Below are 19,392 nucleotides of genomic sequence, written 5' to 3' on the forward strand. Positions count from 1 at the left end.
AAATCGTTACAGTGTGAGAACTAGCCCACAGGTGACCAAGTCCTCATGGACCGGTAGCATATAATGAATTGGGGACACTCGATAGTACTGTATTACAGGAATTGTATTTCTTATTAACAGTACAACTGACAGTGAAAACATGAATCTGCAGAGAATAAAGAACTGTAATGGAGTTTGAACTAATTGACAACAGTGAAGAACCAGAAGAAAAAAAAAAAAACGGTCATTGGGACATAAACAAAAGGGGCCCGTTTAAGCTCCAACACCATGGCTCAATTTCACAATTCAGTATCTTCCTGGTGGCAGACCTGACACCCACCCACCCTTCCTTCCTTCCTTCCTTCCTTCCTTCCTTCCTTCCTTCCTTCCTTCCTTCCTTCCTTCCTTCCTTCCTTCCTTCCTTCCTTCCTTCCTTCCTTCCTTCCTTCCTTCCTTCCTTCCTTCCTTCCTTCCTTCCTTCCTTCCTTCCTTCCTTCCTTCCTTCCTTCCTTCCTTCCTTCCTTCCTTCCTTCCTTCCTTCCTTCCTTCCTTCCTTCCTTCCTTCCTTCCTTCCTTCCCTCCCTCCTTCCTTCCTTCCTTCCTTCCTTCCTTCCCTCCTTCCTTCCTTCCTTTCTTCATGAAGAGCTGATCTCCTCTGCAGTGGCTGCATCCTCTGCTTAAGAGTTTGATTGTGATGAATTGGATTCTGCTCCGAAGTAGGGGTAAAATGGCCCACTCAGCCCTTACACTGCTACAAACCAAAATACAATGCAATCATAAATGTAAAACAGGGACAATTAAGAGATATACCCCCTTCGCCTTTCGGGACGTGGGCCGAGGGAACACTGTGCTCTTAAGAGAGGTGTGAAGGTAAACCTGTAATGACCCAAACAAAACACTACCACAGTCTAAAATAAAGGCCAGAAGGGCAAAACATTTACAATGTGGCAGTGGAGCACAGTAACCAGCGCCACCGGCTTCCCTCTTGTTCCAGGTGTGGTGAATAAGGAGCCACCGGTTTGATGAAGTAGAACAGGTTGCTCCGTTTGGTCTGGTCTACAAGTTGCTGTGAGGCCCTCTTAGGGGGACTCAAGGATAGGATGGTTCCATGCAGGGGCTGCTCTCCCAGCTGAGGAGATTCTGGCGCAGAGTGGCGGGTCCTGATCCACAGCACAGGTTACTTCAGATGTGCCCTGGGAGTGGTAGGTGACAGATCTATATTCTGTCTTGGATGATTCCTTCTTCACCTCCAGTTGAGGGCTTTGGAGAGTGCAACTCTCCCAAAGGAAGTCCAGTAACATCTTTGGAACTAATGTGCAGCTTTAAAGCATTCAAGAGGATCTGAGTGAATCTATGAAAGGGTGGAAGACCCTTTCTTTTAAAGCCACAGTTCCTCAGATGATTGGACGGAACCTATCCTTTCCTAGGGGTCCAATCCCTGCTCTTGAATGGAGTGGACTTCTGATGTCACACCCAAAGTGCTTTGCTCCTGGGGAAGTGGAGAGAACAGGAAAGAGAGAGAGGAGCAGTGAGAATCAAGATGGTGAAAGCCTTCTTCCATTGACCAGAGCCCTCCTGCCAATCATAATCCACCCCGTTCCTTCTCATGAGAACAAAGGCCTTTAGAGATACAGCCCTCTGTTGTGAGGCTAGTCCTTTTGAATGAGTGCACTCCTTTGCAGGCAGCTGTCTCAGGAGGGGGTGTTACATGCCCTCACAAAGATATCAAAGAGGAAGCAAGGCTCGCCAGGTTCTTGGCCCGCCATTTGGCAGTCTACACCTGGCTGACCAGAATACCCATCAGCTTCTATGCCTGAGCTGACTCCAAGGAGCTGACACATGTGCGATAGCAACTGGAATGTGGCGGTTGTGATCAAAAGTAGTGCCATGCACTATGCTTAAGATAAGGCATTGCTTTTATTTAGAGTTTAGCCTGCCAGCAGCAATGGGTTATCTATGATCATCAAAGTATTGGTTACTGGGGGGGATATATTAAATGCCACCCCTGCACAGCAGGGACTTTGCTGTATCTGCAGCTGTCAAAGGGTCATCTCGTGACCTGTGAACCTGCTCTGTTGCATGAGTAGAGCAAGGGCAGTGGAGTAGGCTACTGATCCGGCAGGGCATGAGTGCACTATGCTTTGGCATGGAGTCGATGGAAAAGGTGGATCTGTTTAGCTGATTACCCCTCCTGGAGATGGTATTATCTATTTGTTACTAAAAAAAGGCTTTTCTCCCTTCCCATGTGGCATTTCCTCACAGCCATACAATAGGCATGCCTGTTTTGGAAGCAAGACAGCTCTAAAATAATTTAGGAATGTGCCAGAGTAGAGTTAAACGTATACAGTGATATCTCCTTGGGCAATGTACAGTTTACACATACTGACCATCTGGAATGCATACACCCGCACATCCCAAAAACCCCCTTAACTTTAAAACTGAATAGTGATGGTACATCTAAAGTAACCCTTGGGTAACCCAGAACTGGAGTTATACTTAGGTGCTTATTAGGCAGTACCCTGGGAGTCACAGGCAACTAAATTACAGTGTGGACTCCTCGTTGCATCTCTATTGGCAGCCCACCATGCTACTAACATGTGCAGTTTTTGGGTCTGGCATGAGTTGAAGACACTGGAGTGCCTGAATTGTGTCCAATCTCCAGTGGCGTCATGCTCAACATCAATCCTTGCCATCATTGTATGATCTTTGGAGTGATAAAGTGAACATGCTTAGATAATCAAGAAGTGATATCCATCTTCCCACACAAACCTGCCAAGAACATCAAGGTAGAGACAGCTGTTTTCATGTATTGGATTACCTGCACAGCTGTACCTTTTCCTAAATAATGTGGATCCTTCCAACTTCCCTAAATTTGAGGTCTCCCCTACCAGTGTTATAGTGCCCCCCACAAAGCCAATATGTATTTGGCTGGGAGCGATTATGTAGGTGGCAGAGTGGCAGATTGTACACAAAGGTTGGCATACAGTACATAGCGAGTGGCACAGCTTGCAGCACAGGGGATGGCATAGTGTACAATACAGTGCAAAAAGTGTGCAGAAGGATAACAGAGAGGGAGGTGGGGAACATAGAAAGAATGAAGGCAGTGCAATGGAGTGGAAAATGGTTCACAGAGTGCTGATGAGGGTCTGCCCCATGTGCCAGAAGATGCACATACTGTGGATGTGGGTGTACAAATTATAGTGGATGTTTCAATGATGGTGTGGTTAGGTGCATATAGAGTGGTGGGCAGAGGGTGCACAGAGTATGGTGGAACGGGAACAGTGCAGGAGTGAGAATGTTCAGATTTTATATTTGTGTGAGGAGTGTAGGAAAGGTGCTTCAGTATTTGGCACAGGGAGCACATACAATGGCATTGGGTTTAGATAGTGTGGTGGGGGTTTGAATTGTATGACAGAAGCTGAACATAGTTTAGTGGACAGTTGTGGGAGAAGCATGCATGTTGGTTAAGAAAGGTAGAGGGACTGAAAAGTGAGAGAAAGAAAGAGCAGAATAGTTGCAGTCAAGGGTTTGGGTGTGCAGAGAATTGCAGAGAGTGTGAAGAAAATAAATAAAGTTGTGCAGAGTAGTACCACTCTGTTTAGTGTGGCCTGAAGCTGTTCACCCAGCCTCAGGCTGCTGTGCAATGGAGCCCATGGTGCAGGACATCCCCCGGTAGTCTGTAGTGGTGTAGGGTGTGAAATGTTGACTCCTGTTGTGCAGGGAGTGATTGAACGTGTGTGTGGAGTCGATCAGGGGGTAGAGAGCCTACCTTACTGTCTGCAAAATGACTCTTGTTCAAGGTGTGCTGCGATCGCGTTAAACATTGATAAAAAAAATCAGTGTTCTTTTTTCAATATCCTTTTATGGTGGTCTCCTCAATCTTGATTGTATAATTTGCAAAATGAGATACCATGAGATTGATTACCAACAAAAATAAGTTAGTTTCTAAAATTGGACACAGATAATGAATCGCAGAACCGGGGTGGTATGGTACAGCTTGCAGATGGAAACAATATTTGTCTAGAAATTCCTTGCAAGGTACCACTGAAATAACACACTAGGTGGTAAGTTCTTGCACACAACCTGCCTTTATCAGGCAGCGCACAGCAGGCACAAGCAGCAGATCTCCTACAAAAAAATAACTGGTAGTGAGTGTGGGGGACTACCAACACACATCACACAACAACATTTGAGATGCACACATGTTTGTGCAGAACTTTTGCGTCTCACAAACCACAGACAGATATATGTATATGCTGAACTCATACAAATAAATAATTCATGTTTCAGGACCCAATTCCTCACGTAGTCTCTAAATAAGTGGAGTGACATTTTAAAGGGAATATGCCATATATTTTGCATTTCATCACTGTAGAAAATGTATCGCCTCATAGAAGCCCTACATTTTCTGCAGGCTCGGGGATTAAATATGCCCATAGATAAAAGTAAGGCAAGAATGCACCAACACAACTATAATGTATACAAACGTTGTGTCTTGGATATTTATTCGGGCCCTTATAGGTGCAAACCGATTCCTTTATTCAATTTGCAAGACTCATTTAATCCTTGGTATAATAGTACTCTTAGGGCCTAATTCATGGAATATTTAGCATGGTGAAAAGTGATTTTGCACTGCCAACAAACAGGTTGAAACGGGCCTAATTCACAGAGCAAAGTCACTATCCACTGCAAAAGTACTCTTTGTTCCACGTTACATGGGGCAAATGCAAACAAAAAAAAGAAAATAGGCCCATTTAGCGTGGTGCTGATAGTACTTTTTCGGTTCAAAGTGACCTTGCACCGCTCTGTGAATTAGACCTGGTTCAACATGTTTGGTGGCAGTCCAAAGTCACATTGCACCGTGCTAAATGTTTCATGAATCAGGCCCTTATTCTGTATATTTACCCTGCATTTCTTGTGCTCCAGCACTGATTTAAGCCCACCAGCATTTCTACGAATGCCTCTGAATATCCAAATCCCGCCTCTGTAGTCCTGTGATTACACGTGAGTGAGGTGTAATGGTAGGGTACATTAGCCATCCACCGGGTGTGTCTTTGATGTTGGCTTGTTGAAAGTGTTGTATATGGCTCCCATTTTCTATTTTCATATCGTTTTCCTGTCAGTTATTAGAACCATTTTCTGGTTTCCAACGGAATATGGTCTTTGAGGTTTCCCAGTTGTATGTTTTGCTTTGAAGTGTTGGAATTGCAGTTTAGTGATGCCGCAGTTCGTTTTTTATATATATACTATTTTTGTGACGAGGAAAATATTGGTCTATCTAAAGGTTTTAGGACGTATGTATTTGTATTCCCTGTTTTACTGTCCTTTTTCCAAGTGTCTGTGTACTGGGAGCAATGCACAGTCTTTGATTTATCAAGATGCTTGCTTGCTTAGAAATGCACATGAGGGTCCCGACCCTGAAGAGACCTAGCGCTGTCGTTTGGTTCTTAATATGGCACACTTCCAATTCATCCAGCAGTAATATATAAACCATGCTGGAATTTAGGGGATATATTTATCTATATTCACACACATATTCAAATGTTATGTATTGCAGTGTCATGAGGTCTTGAATATCACAGCATTTTAGCATTCGTGTTCTACGTCACTTTCAGATCAATCTCACTAAAACAAAACATGTTCTAAGAAGTAACTAGACATAAATACTGCATGCCGCTTCAACCATATAGATGATTAGTAAAAACGACCCCCTTTCTAAATGATCAACTTTTGCATACGACACACTAGAGAAACACAGAGTCAAGGGCAACGATAGGACAGTCAGGCATGTTTCAGGATGGAATGTGGGTTATGGCCATTTGAAACTTGAGGCAAGCCAACATTCAGCTGGGAGACGGACAATGTGGGGGTCTGAATAAATGGCACTTATATAGGGAAGACTCCTGAATCATAGGGAAACTCTCTGATAATCGTTCACAGCCCACATCTAAATGATATTGATGTGGTGACCAATTGTATTTGTAATTTCCTTTTGACAGGGTGAACCATGAACCTCTCATGCAAGTTATGAGTAAAACACAAAGAGCTACACCACTTTACACTACTGATTGCAGACACATTCCTCTATCTAGAATGAATGGCAACGAGACTTAGTAGCACTTCACAACAGATGCCAGAACCCTATGTGAAATTATATTTTACTTTCCTAACTGCCCATGTTTGGCAAACATATGTTGTGGACAAGCAACGGTGTCGTAGGGTTTGCCCTCCCAATATCATGAGACATTTTTGTTTTTGGAAATTGGGGGATTTACGATTCTCATTCGCAAACGAAACTGGAAATCATTCCACATTCTGTTAATTGTGGCTGTACAAGCAATTAGCATGCACCCCATACTTTGAGTTTTTCTCTTATATGCGCCAGGTCATATTTTTGGGTCCATTAATGAGTTCTGAGCAAAATGTGTGCTTGTATATTGGAAAGATCTGTCTACCTTCTAGATCAATGAGTCTGCTTTAAGTAGTAGAGAGAGTACTCATTATTTTACTCCCTAGGTTCAATTATTTTTTCCTAAAAACAAAAGTTTACCTGCAATGCCTTCTCACTGTTGTACTTGACAGAAATAACACACACATTATCACAGTTGCACAAGGCAGAGGGACACAAGAAACTGCATCTCTGTTGCTCACAAGAGGTTGAATGGAGAACCTGTGTCAAAAACCTAGGATAGTGATTGTTGTAATATCATACTTGACCGATTCCAATCCTAAATGGAAGCAAGAAGGGTTATGATCCGGTCAACCTGCCAACTGGTCAACATAGAGTCATAATATAATGCAGAGAGTTCTGTTTCTGATGGCAAACGGAAAAGCAGAAAGCTGAGGGGCTAAGCTCTCAGAGCACATGGGCTATGACCACATTACATTTCTAGTTAAACCCATTTGCAAAAATATTGAATGTGTTTCCCCTGGATTTACATGTCCTTACAAAAAGTGTGATGTGAGCCCGTGGAGCAAACAAACATTGTGGTGCTGCATCAAATGTGGTAAACCTGAATTGCGTTTTCAGGCAGCATCGTTTTTGTCCATCTCAACTACTTTAAAGTCTGCTTACAGAAAAAAAGAAAAGTTTATGTAGAGACTGTTAAGATGTTGTGCCTTCCATTTGGATCCCTTCTACTGATGGCCTAGTTATCCAATGCCTGATATTGGGAAACCTGAATTTGAGTTGGCTGATGTGATGGTGACTTATTGACTAATTGTAGAATTGTTAGGTGATGTTCTACATGCTCCAAGATTTTGTATGTGGACCTTTTGGATAATCTACTAAGTCTCTGTGTTTTTGTGTTGAAAGGCTACAAACCCTAATTAAAATAGATCTGTTAATAAATCATTGACAATGGGTAATATTGAGGTGTTGCGGATCCCGCTTTGACAGCTGTATTGGATGTAATCAACCCGTTCCTAAGCTAAGGGTCTGAGGCAATGGAGAAAGGGCTGAGAACCTCAGATTCAAAGCAGGTCCTGACATCATTATGATCTTGGCAAGGTATAATAATAGGGGTGGTGTGGGGTCAAAGGTAAAGATAAAGGATAAGAGAAACACTTACTCGAGTAGAAGCAGCATGTTCAGATTGATAAGTAGGCAGAGTAAGAGAAGACAGACCTGCATGTGGGAGATGGGTGATGACAAAGGTGGTGAGAAAAGGAAGCCGTAGTGGCGACATAGAAAAGGGAAAAGGACAAGCAGCCAAAGGTGGGGTATGAGTGCTGGAACTGGGCCAAGAAGTAGGAGGTTAAATGTGAGAAACAGGAAAGAAATTGAGGCCGATAGGGAAATTGTGGACAGAGCGGACATACTGTAAACACAATAAGTGATTGAGGTGCAGGGAAATATGGGTGCATGAAAAAGATGTATATGCAGCAGTTCACCCATATGACTGATTGGGCGACACCTGCTCCAGGGCAATTTAACAACCAATGACACATTTGACATATACAATTTTCAGTTTTCATTTTAGGTTCTGTTTAGTAACCGGCGAAGCTCTAGTCTAAAGTTGTTATGTGTAACAAAGGCACGTGCACACTGTGGGACAGGAAACAGGCTGCTTTGCAAAAGCAATACAATTTTACTCGAACTATAGAATGATAGAATTTGCCAGTGATCTCCACTCACAATGCAAGAGATGTACACCTGAAACACGATTGGCATGCCAAGCCCACCACAATATGCAAATTAATAATGCAATCAGTAAGGCTTGTCTTACCAACTAATAGAATTACCACTATAACTGAATTAACATCATGTATTCCAAACAATCAGCCCCTTATGGTCCACAGGTGGAATACTGTTCAGACTGTTACATTTAATTTGGCAAAATTAAACAATCATAACAATGAGCAACATGAACATTGAATCGTAGGAAATCACTAAATTCACGTGCCTATGAAATATTGGTGGAATTGTTAGCCTTATGTACATACCTTTGTTTCTGGGATTCTTCAGAATGCACAGCAGGCTAACCACATTTGTTTTAATGCCAACTATGTATTTATATTCTCTCACTCAATTATGCTTCTAAATATTTTTTAAAAGGCCGGGCTATTCATTCAAATAAATACAATTAAACACTCAAAATCTATTTCTAGGATGTCTGGGGATAGTGGACTGTAATCACTCTTTCATCTTAGTCATCTAAGCCCCTTTTAACAGCAGCACCCCCCTGTTTGATTGGTTTGTCAGGAAACTGAGGATTCAATTGCCTTATTTGCTATGTCATTCACTATGCTCCAAATCTCTAAAAGCACCACTCTCAAGCTGGGTGGCCCATAGCTGCCAGATATAACAGAGTGCAGGCAGAGGTTTGTCTCTGTGTTCACACCAAAGCTATTCTGTTATATATATTCAATTGTATCAATGCACACACATGTTAGACTATATTCTGGCTCCCAGTGATATATATTTAATAGGAGTCCCCAAATATAACTTTATATAATGATCCTAATTCTAGGGGAAACAAATACAATATTTCAGGGCATTTGTACGCACTTTGGTTTTGTCACTCTCAAAATCAGGCAAGAAAACAGGGAGCATCAGCTGGCACCATGTTATGTTCTCACTCTTTGGGCAGTTGTCTCAGGAAATGGCACCCCATCCCGTTCAGTCTGGGCACGCTGTCCTGCTCTCAGATTATTTCTGTAATCTGTCCCAATGAATACGTTTCTGGATATAATTCTAAACAAGTTTAGTTGACTCCCCCTTCTCACCCTTCTCCCCTTAGGGGTTGAGCTTAAAGAGCCTGGACTCACATCTAATTCCCAATAGGAAAGCTATTTTTAACATTGAAATGTTCCTATTTTTGTCATTTCTTGGAGTGATTGAGAAGGCTGGCAGGGACAGTTTCAAAGGGGCCAGAAACGATTCACCTATGGTGGAAGGGTCAAAGGTACAAAAGCCGCAGCAGCAGGCGCCACTTTACCCTCAGCATCTGTGTCAGCTGCTTCTAAACCCCTCCTAGGTCTCCCCTCACAAGACACCTGTAGGGGGCAGGTTAACTCAACATCTGGCAGAATGGCAGGCTATTACGTCAGATGCTTGGGCATTGGAAACAGTTGCCCAAGGTTACTGCCTGCCCCTTCTAGACACCCCTCAGAGTCATCCACCGGGGAACAACTCTTTGAAGTTTCCAGACCTGCTCCTTATGCAGGAGATTGTAGACCTGCTAGAAAAGGGTGCCATAGAACCGGTACCCATAGCGGAGAGGAACAAGGGTTGGTATTTCCCCTACTTCCTAGTACCAAAGAAGGACGGAGGACTGAGACCCATCTTGGACTTGCGAGAATTGTACAAATTCCTCAGGAAAGACAAGTTCAAGATGGTAACCCTTTCTCAGATCCTCCAGGCCCTCCAGCTTCAGGACTGGTTGGTATCGCTAGACCTTCAGGATGCTTATTTCCATGTGCCAATCCATCTCAAACACAGGAAATACCTGAGGTCCTCACTTGGCAACTCTAACTATCAATTTCGAGTTCTGCCATTTCGGCTGACCTCCGCCCCGAGGGTCTTCACCAAGCTATTGTCAGTAGTGGCTGCAAGTCTAAGGAGGGAAGGGATCCACGTCTAACTCTACCTGCACGATTGGTTGATCAGAGCAGTATCCTCGGAACAAGCTCAGATCCAGCTAGATTATGTCTGCCACTTCTTTCACAAGCTGGGCTTCTCCCTCAACTTAAAGAAGTCACAGATGATACCATCACAGAAACTCCAGTTCATTGGAGCGGTCCTGGATACTTCCCTGGGAAAAGCCTCGCCACCAGAGGTGAGGGCTCAAGATATTCTGCAGTTACTGTCATGATGCCTACCCCCGGAGCACCAGGCCAGGCCCAGCACCCCCGGGAGCAGGCATCACGCCCCCGGGTAAAAGCCCAGCGGCCCTTTATAGGGGCTCTTTGGACTCTGTCCTGGCACCGTTGGCGCCAGGCTCATGTTGGACATCAGTCCTGGCGCCATAGGCGCCAGGCTCATAAGGGGAAGTGTTTGGTGCACTTACCTGAAGCAGACCATGCTGCACACTCACCTGATGCAGACCATGCTGCATGAAGAACCAAGCCAAATGAGGCTTAAGAGGGACTATTTTTTCGGAAGGAACTATTTTGTTACTTGGGTGGGGCTGTGGAAGAATACTCACCTGGAACTTCTTCCAAAGCTATTTAAGCCACGCCCGGACAGCCACACGTTCTTCGCGTTGTTCTGCATCCCAGCAGCTGAATGCTCACCGTGTCTGCTCCTGCACCTGGACTCCAGCCACGCCCACCTCGAACCTGGAACACCTGTAAGGGAATAAGAGAAGAGAAAGGTGAAAACCAAGAACTTATTCAACCTTCTTACCTGCATCCGGAATCTTCACGCCAGCATTCCTGAAGGAAGACTTCCATTTAAAAGCACTGCGTTGCTCGCTGCAGCGCCGCGCTTCACTCACCTGTTCCTAGTGCCAGATGCTCGTCTGAGAATGATATCCCTCCAGTGGGCACTAAGAACCCAATGGTCACAATTTTCAGGAATAATGTCAGATCTCCTTCAAGTCCCGGACAGAGTGGCTCGAGACCTTCAGTGGTCGGCCTGTCGGGAGAACATTTTGAAAGGAGAACAGTTTTGGCAACCATGGCCAGAGATAACAGTAGTCACAGATGCCTCACTCACGGGGTGGGGAGCCCATGCCCACGACTTGACCATCAGCGGTCGTTGGTCTCCATCGGAGTCCAGACTACATATCAACCTGTTGGAGCTGAGAGCAATCAGACTAGCCTGAAAGCTTTTCTGCCATCAGTACAGAGCAACAATGATGGACAACACAGTGGCCATGCACTACCTCAACAAAAGAGGAGGCGTACGGTCACTGCCACTGTGCAGAGCGGCAATGCAGCTCTGGTTTTGGGCAATTCAAGAAGGAATCTCTCTATCGGCAGTTCATCTAGCCGGGGAGAAGAACTTGACGGCGGACACTCTGAGCAGGCAGAGCACAGTCTCCCATGAGTGGGAGCTAGCTCAGGAAGTCTTTCAAGAGATCTTCACCCTTTGGGGAACCCTTCAAGTGGATCTGTTCACCACCAGCATCAACAGGAAGTGCAATCAGTTCTGTTCAAGGGAATTTTGCCCGAGGAGAGGAGCTCTAGGGGATGCATTCGTAGTACACTGGGAGTTTCCACTCATGTATGCTTGTCCTCCAGTCCCTGTCATTACTCAAATGATCAGGAGGTTGAGAAGATTCTGGAAAACTATAATCCTAATTGCCCCAGATTGGGCCAGGAGAACGTGGTACCCAGACCTTCTGGACATGTCCATCTGCCCTCCAATTCTTCTTCCGCAAAGGGAGGATCTTCTCTCGCAGAAGGGAGGTCAGGTTCTCCATCCAGACATCAGAACCCTCAACCTTCACGCTTGGTTTCTGAAAGGTTGAGATACAAGGATTGGGATCTCCTGGATGACATAATGGAAGTGTTCCTTTCAGCTAGAAGGCCAGCAACTTAGACTTTATACTGCTACCGTTGGAACACATTTTGCAGCTGGTGTAGAGAAAAGAATATTCAGCCCTTTTCATGCAGTACACCAATGGTGTTATCTTTCCTACTCTATTTAGCAAATTCAGGTCTTCAAGTTGGTACAATCAAGGGCTACTTTGCAGCGCTGTCAATCTTTAAGCGCACTGCGGAGGAGCCTTTATATTTCAAACTACCTCTGGTAATCCAATTTCTGAAAGGGTTAACGTTTATCCCACAAACCCTTTCAAAGTCTCATTGTAGGACCTAAATCTAGTCTTAAATTTTCTGATGGGTACTCCTTTTGAACCACTCCATTCTTGTTCATTAAGATTTCTCACTCTTAAAACAGTCTTCCTAGTGGCTCTAACATCTGCCAGAAGAGTGAGCGAATTACAAGCTCTATCTTGCAAACCTCCTCATACAATCTTTCATAAAGACAAGGTTGTCTTACAAGTGAAGCCTAATATTCTCCCAAAGGTGGTCTCTGAATTCCACATTACTCAGAAAATAACTTTACCTTCATTCTATCCTCCTCCCCACCCAGGGAAAGAGGAAGAGAGGTTACATAGGCTGGATTCAAGGCGTGCCTTGAGTTTTTATATCAATAGACTTGCTAGGATAAGGCAAGCAGACCAACTGTTTGTAGGTTATGCAGGATACACATTAGGATTACCAATCACGAAACAGACCATTTCAAGATGGATTATTCTAACCATTCTAGAATTCTACAAATTGGCAGGGAATGAACTCCCTCAACATCTCAGGGCTCATTCAACCAGGGGTATCGCAGCCTCTTCGGCTCTCTAAAGAGGGGTTCCAATTCGAGACATATGTGCGGCTGCCACATGGTCATCTGCACATACCTTTACAAACTTTTACAGCCTGGATTCCTCCTCTAGCCAGGAGACAAGATTTGGGAAAGCTGTGTTGCATTCTGTACACTCTGAAAGGGAAATATTCCAATTTTACTCCCACCTCCTTTTTTACACCACTGCTATGGGAGTCTATCAAAGATAAGGAATACGTTGGAGGATACAATCCCTTTGAAGAACAAGTTACTTTCTTACCTTGTAACGTTCTTTCGATGGGATGTTCTTCCGACGTATTCCTTATCGCCCCTCCCATCCGTCCCTGCAGTAATACTTCCTCCCTTGTAGTTGCAGCTTACGATCCTTCAAGGTCAATAACCAATTCATGCACAGCAAATATTAAGCTTCAAAACGGAACTGAGCAACGGACACTGCATGAGTCTATTTATACGCACTATGACGTCAGTGCCGATAAAGAGGCTGTCGAGGGACACTGACTCGAGGGACGTCAACGCGCAGCGCCTTCTACTGAAAAAATTTCCGAGTCCAGCAAGCTGGAATGGGTAACATCAAAGATGAGGAATACGTCGGAGGAACATCCCATCAAAAGAACGTTACAAGGTAAGAAAGTAACTTGTTCATTTAATTTGGTCTAGAAAGAAAAAAACAGCACCCCCATACCTAAATAACTTGATTATGGAAAGTTAATTTACCTTGATTTCAGATGAGATGACCGAGGTGCCTGTGAAAAACAAATAAACAGGTCTATATTAACCTATTCAAGACAAGTAGGTGCTGTTCATAACTTTTCAAAGCAATTTAGAGGCAGGTAACTTTCACAGCTGCCAGAGGGCTTGAGAGCCTGTTTGAATTCATCTGCACTCTAAGGGGTTGAATTATGGGGTCACACCAACCTTGTACATCTGGAGTCATTAGAGATAAATATCTTAAAAAAGAGGCTCACATTACCTCGGAATGGTCCATCTTCACCACTACGATTGGATTTAGGGATACATGGTGTTGTCCAACCACTTGGCAACATATCTGCTATCCGGAAAGGATGCTCTTGCCCAAAATGGAGCAAAAGACCTCCCGTGAGTACACTATGTGCATGACTTGGTTTCAAAGCTGAATTGAAATAATGCTGATATGACTTTGAATGATTTGGCTGTTGATACTAAATCACGAATTATCCAGAGATACAAAGATTGGCATTATAGAACTACAATATTGAATACCAAATCAGCAGGTATAATTGCAAGTTACCTAGAGCACAAAATATACTACGGCTTTGAAAGGTACTCAGACTCTATAGAAGATAGAGAAGCGAACCTTCTATATATGAAGCTAATTTTGGGAAATCTACCTCTTGCAGCATTCACAGAGAAGTGGAGAGTAGGAAATGTAGACAAGTGTAAAAACTGATAAAACAGTAAGAGAAGATCTCATTCACTGCCTAATATTCTGGCCACTATACTCAAAATTGAGGAGGAAATGGTTATGTCTGATCTACCGAAACCTGGGTATCAGCATGGAATGGCAGACTGTACATTGCTTTCTGCATGAACTATAGGCTCAAGGTCAATATTTTAAAAAGAACATGGTGGGTAAGAAATACATGTTTAGGATCTATTACATCATCTTAATCACAAAACTATTTATTACTATCAAAAAGGATGTTGTATTCAATCTGTACTGTATTGATTATTTTTTGTTTAACATTATTGTTTCTATGTATATTTCCTGGTACATTTGTCAATACAATGTTGTTATGGGATGAACCGTGACTGTAACTTTGTCAAGTAGTAGTAGTAGTAATTTCATTTGTAAAGTACCTTTATCCCATGGGTATGGCTTCAAAGCTCTTGTGGGGGAAGGCCTTTTAGCACCGAAGTCCAAGGTATGGGAACATTGCCAGAAAGGTTATAATGCGTGTGTGCATTTGGCCAAAATGAAGTTGGGTGGTATGGCCGGGCCTCAGTTAGCTACGCACATTTATCAGGCATATGGATGGGTGCTGTGAGGAGGTCAGAAGAGTGCACAAGTGCAAGAGATTCGTTATGTGTCCATAGACCGAATTTTTGTAATGGGACTTAGCTGCAATCTGATGGTAGAGATGTTGTCCATTGTGTTTAAGTTTGGTGCATGGTGGCAAATGCATGCAGGTGGACAGCTGTGCATGTGACTAGAGTCCAACAATGTGGTGCCTAATACCAATAAGATTCCAAACAATTGCTATGCTTAAAATTAATCTCGATTTAAAACATTGCTGTTCCTAAAATGCAAGTAGACTCAAAGCATTTGCCCCTAAAATGCAACTGTAGTCAAAGCATTTACTATACTTAAAATGTAGCTAGATTCAAAACATTTACTGTATGCTAAAACAAAAGCTTTTCTACCCTCATAAAATATTCAACTGCAGTCTTCACAATTCATCTAGCTGAAACACATTGCCTACCCTCATCAATCTTCTAAGTGTAATATCTTCACAATTTGTCTAAGTGCAGTATATTGGAGACTCTCAGAAATATTTTAAGTGCAATACATTGGCTATCTTCACAATTTGTCTCAGTGCAATGCATTGGCTACCCTCAAAATCGTCTAACTGCAGCACATTGTTTACACTCAAAAACATCTTCTAAGTACAATACATTGGCTGCCCTCAAAATATTCTAAGTGCAATGCATTGGTTATCTTCAACATGTGTTAAAGTGCAATACCTTGGCTACCCTCATAGTTTCATTTAAATGCATTGAAAATCTCTAAATGTGCACTGAATGCTATAGACTAGATGAGTGCCCAAGGTCATATCCTCTAGATATGCATCTAACATTTGATACAATGGGTACACTTTACATGTACACCAAACTTCCAGGTGCCTAACTGCTGCTCATTAATATTACATAAAGGAGAAGAAAGTAATCTGACCTCATTAAGAGGTTGGCGGTAGAACAAAAAGCTGCGCTGAATTCACCAGACTATTCTTCATGTCAAACGAAGAAAATGCAACTCAGAATATATAAGTTACAACGAGATACTGAACTAGAAACGCTTTTAATACTTGCCGCCTGACAATATTTGTGCGGTTCACTATTTGAAGCTCAATATAATACAAGGAGCCTAATATATCTGGCAATTTAACGCTAAATTAGGAAACAACATCGTTAGCAAACACTTTCCATATGTCACTGACCTGATAATCTAGTCACACTATACTTAAATAAACATGTTAGTATTTTGGCATATCTATACTAGGCGATAGTACTTATAATGCCTTATGGAAGGATATCATGATTTTAATTCAGACAGATGGAAACTACCTTATGGAATAAAATGTAGACACAGATATTGTCGACATAGTACCAGGGCACCTAAATGCTTTTACTGGCACTTGGGCTTATGTTTATAAATAAACCTCAAGTGAAATATATCATTTCATGACCAAATAGGATAAGAAATCAATACAGAAAATTATGATTTTAAGGCAGACAGATGGAAACTAATTTATGGAACAAAATCTAGCCACCAATAAGGACGACATAGTACCGGGGCACCTAAATGGCTTATACTGGCACTTGGGCTTATGTTTATAAATATACCTCGAGTGAAATATACCATTTTGTCACCAAATAGGATAAGGAATCAATACAGAAAGACACCAAACTAAGGCCTGCTACTTGAGCAACCTCGAAGGACCATGGACCCGGAGTAAAATGAGAACAAACAAAACCGTTAACTTAAAACGGTATAACTTTACCTTACCCTACGGTGAGCCATGCCTAAATTGACTAATTAGAAGACATCACTTATTTCAATATGATTCACATTACAAAATCTAAAACCCCAATCCTCCTTCTCACTCTTTTTACTCTACAGAACCACAAGACACTCATCCACTCAGCATCATAGACTATAACAATAAGGAGAACTATTTTTCTAATATGAATGCTGCTCAGACTAAAACAATGGGCCTCATTACGAGTCTGGCGGTAACCTGCCGGTTTTTCCGGCTCGGTTACCGTCAGACTCGTATTATCATTCCGCCTCCGTGATTCCCGGAATTACCGGGGCATTACAACCCACAGACCCGGGAATTCCGGAGGCGGAATTCGGTAAATCCCCATTCCCAAATGGAACAGGGACCATAGAAACACTGGCACCATCTATTGATGGTGCCAGTGTTTCCATGTCCGCCTGCAGGCGGGCAGTGTTAAACCCGACCTGTCAGACCTGGCAGGAATGACACCTCCGCCTGCAGGACTCGAGATCACCCGGTATGGAAACAACGGTGGCGGCGGGTTTACCGCCACCGTTATTTCCATACCGGGTGACTCGTAATGAGGCCCATGTATTAAAAAATAAATGTTGGAAAAGAACATTAAATTGTTGAATAACTGAACATACTTGTGCCTTGAGAAAGCCCAAGCAAGGGGAAAACGCATGCACATGCTTCCTAAAGGAGTTTGTTATGAATGCTGCTCAGACTAAAACAATATGTTAAAAGACAAGTGTTGGAAAAGAACATCAAATTGTTGAATGACTGAACATACTTGTGTCTTGAGCAGTGTCGGCTGGTGAGTTTAAAAGGTGGTGGGGCTCAACTTTGTGGGTGCGAATTTGGAAGCAAGTAAGCACAGCAAACAAGCCCAACCCAAAGCAAGGGGGGTTATGCTGGGGTTTTCCCCCAACCCCCGAGAACTCTTTTGAAAAATGGCTTCCAAAATGTGCCGTTTACTGGCCAAGCTCGCAGAAATATGATATAAAAAGCATTAGGCTTTACATACTAATGGTGGTACATTATTCATATGTTTGCAAGTGTGATGCTATATTTTACAGCAGCTTGTATTCGAGAATAGCTGGTACTATGTTGTATAATATGTTGTGCAGCCAAGCCGGATATGTGTTCTTGTATCAACAGCCACACAGTATTGCTTTGTGAAAGTATGTACAGCTACCCGTTAGGTCCCAGCAAAACAGTAGGTAACCTTGGGCATATAAGCACACCTGGCCACCTCTGAATATTATACATTGTTATTTGATATGTGTGGGTTGCTCCGTGTCCACAGATCATGTGGCTACGTCCTAAGCCACAGTATAGGCGTGATTTCGGCTGTATGCCTGTGTTCTAATGAGCAAAAGCTGCTCTATAGCATGTGCAGTGATTGGGTGCCACGACTTTCGGAACACCACTAATACTATATACATACAGACCTCTAACATCAAAGAACAAAGAATTGATGCAGATCTGTAAGATGACAACATAATTACCTATGCAATCACCGCACATACCATAGACCAGCCCATATGTGCACGTCAGCCTCAGTAAACACAGGAATGATCATGATTTTAGTAACATAAGTGACAACTTTATAATATTAACACTATTATACATATATGTATGGCCTTGAAACGGACTCTTCAGGGTCGAAACTGTAAATGTAACAGATGAAAATTGAAATAGAGAATAAGCAGGGGCTCTTGCGTGAAAGAACACAGGCATACACCAGAGTTAATCTAATGGAATTTACAGTATTTTTCACAAAAGGTACCATGTTTGGGATGGACACACACCTTATGCATCTACCAATAAGAAGCCGATTGAATGTGTGGCCAACCGGATAAGTGGACTATGAAACAAAGTGATCCTACAGTAGAAATGACACTAAAGATGTATACAGACCTAGTGAAGCAAGTAGTAGCGAAAAGAAATCAAGTCCAATACAAGTAGTATACATCAAGAAGACTCAGAATGGTGGGATGAGGAATGCAGTCGTTATAAAGGTTCTATGTGTCTCTGCCGCTAGTTAAGCACAGCATGCCTCTAACTGCCAGTTTTTGTACCATTATCACTGTCTCATTGTCCAAGGTACTTGTCTACCTTTTGTAGGAAGAAGAGCATTCTCCAAAGCACTCTGCCTTCTTATACTCCCTACCCCCTTACAGAGCCCCGCCACAATATCTGACTGCCTCATTGCTAAACAACCGCTCCTGCCCTGTTCAGGGTTTTGTCCCCTCGTGCCACACTACCTTTGTATTTCCACCCCCCTGCGTGTTCCTACACCACTGAATGCTAACCCTGCTACCCATAGACATAACAGTCCCCATTGCCATCCATCATGTGATCAATGGACATCGTCCACACGCATGGCACGTGCACATATGCACATGCACGCACACATCCTTGCCAGCATCCATGGTGTGAACATATTGCGACGTTTCACAAAAAGACGTTGTGATGTGTGGCCTGCAGGACAGTGCTATTCACCTATTACGGATCTAAATGAAAGCTAAAAACTATTACTAAACAATATAGTAGAAATCAGTTCACCACCATGGCAAAAAATCGAACTGGTGGAAGGGAAGAAACATAAAAAAAACAAATCTACGCAAATGCCCATATACAATTGATATGATATGGCATTTATGATATGACATGGCATTTATAACGCACCTATACACAGGTGTTTCATGGCACGAAAAGTGCTGTCTCTTATCCAGATGGTTAGTGCCTCTGCTAAAAAGGGTGTTAGAGGGCTTCCGTGAGGGCGCCGTGTATCAAAATCTTTGTAGGAGGTTAGTCTCAGTATATAAATATGGGTACGAA

This window comes from Ambystoma mexicanum, chromosome 5q (genome assembly GCF_040938575.1).
Source record: "Ambystoma mexicanum isolate Mex_15411 chromosome 5q, UKY_AmexF1_1, whole genome shotgun sequence".
NCBI classification, from domain to species: Eukaryota; Metazoa; Chordata; class Amphibia; order Caudata; family Ambystomatidae; genus Ambystoma; species Ambystoma mexicanum.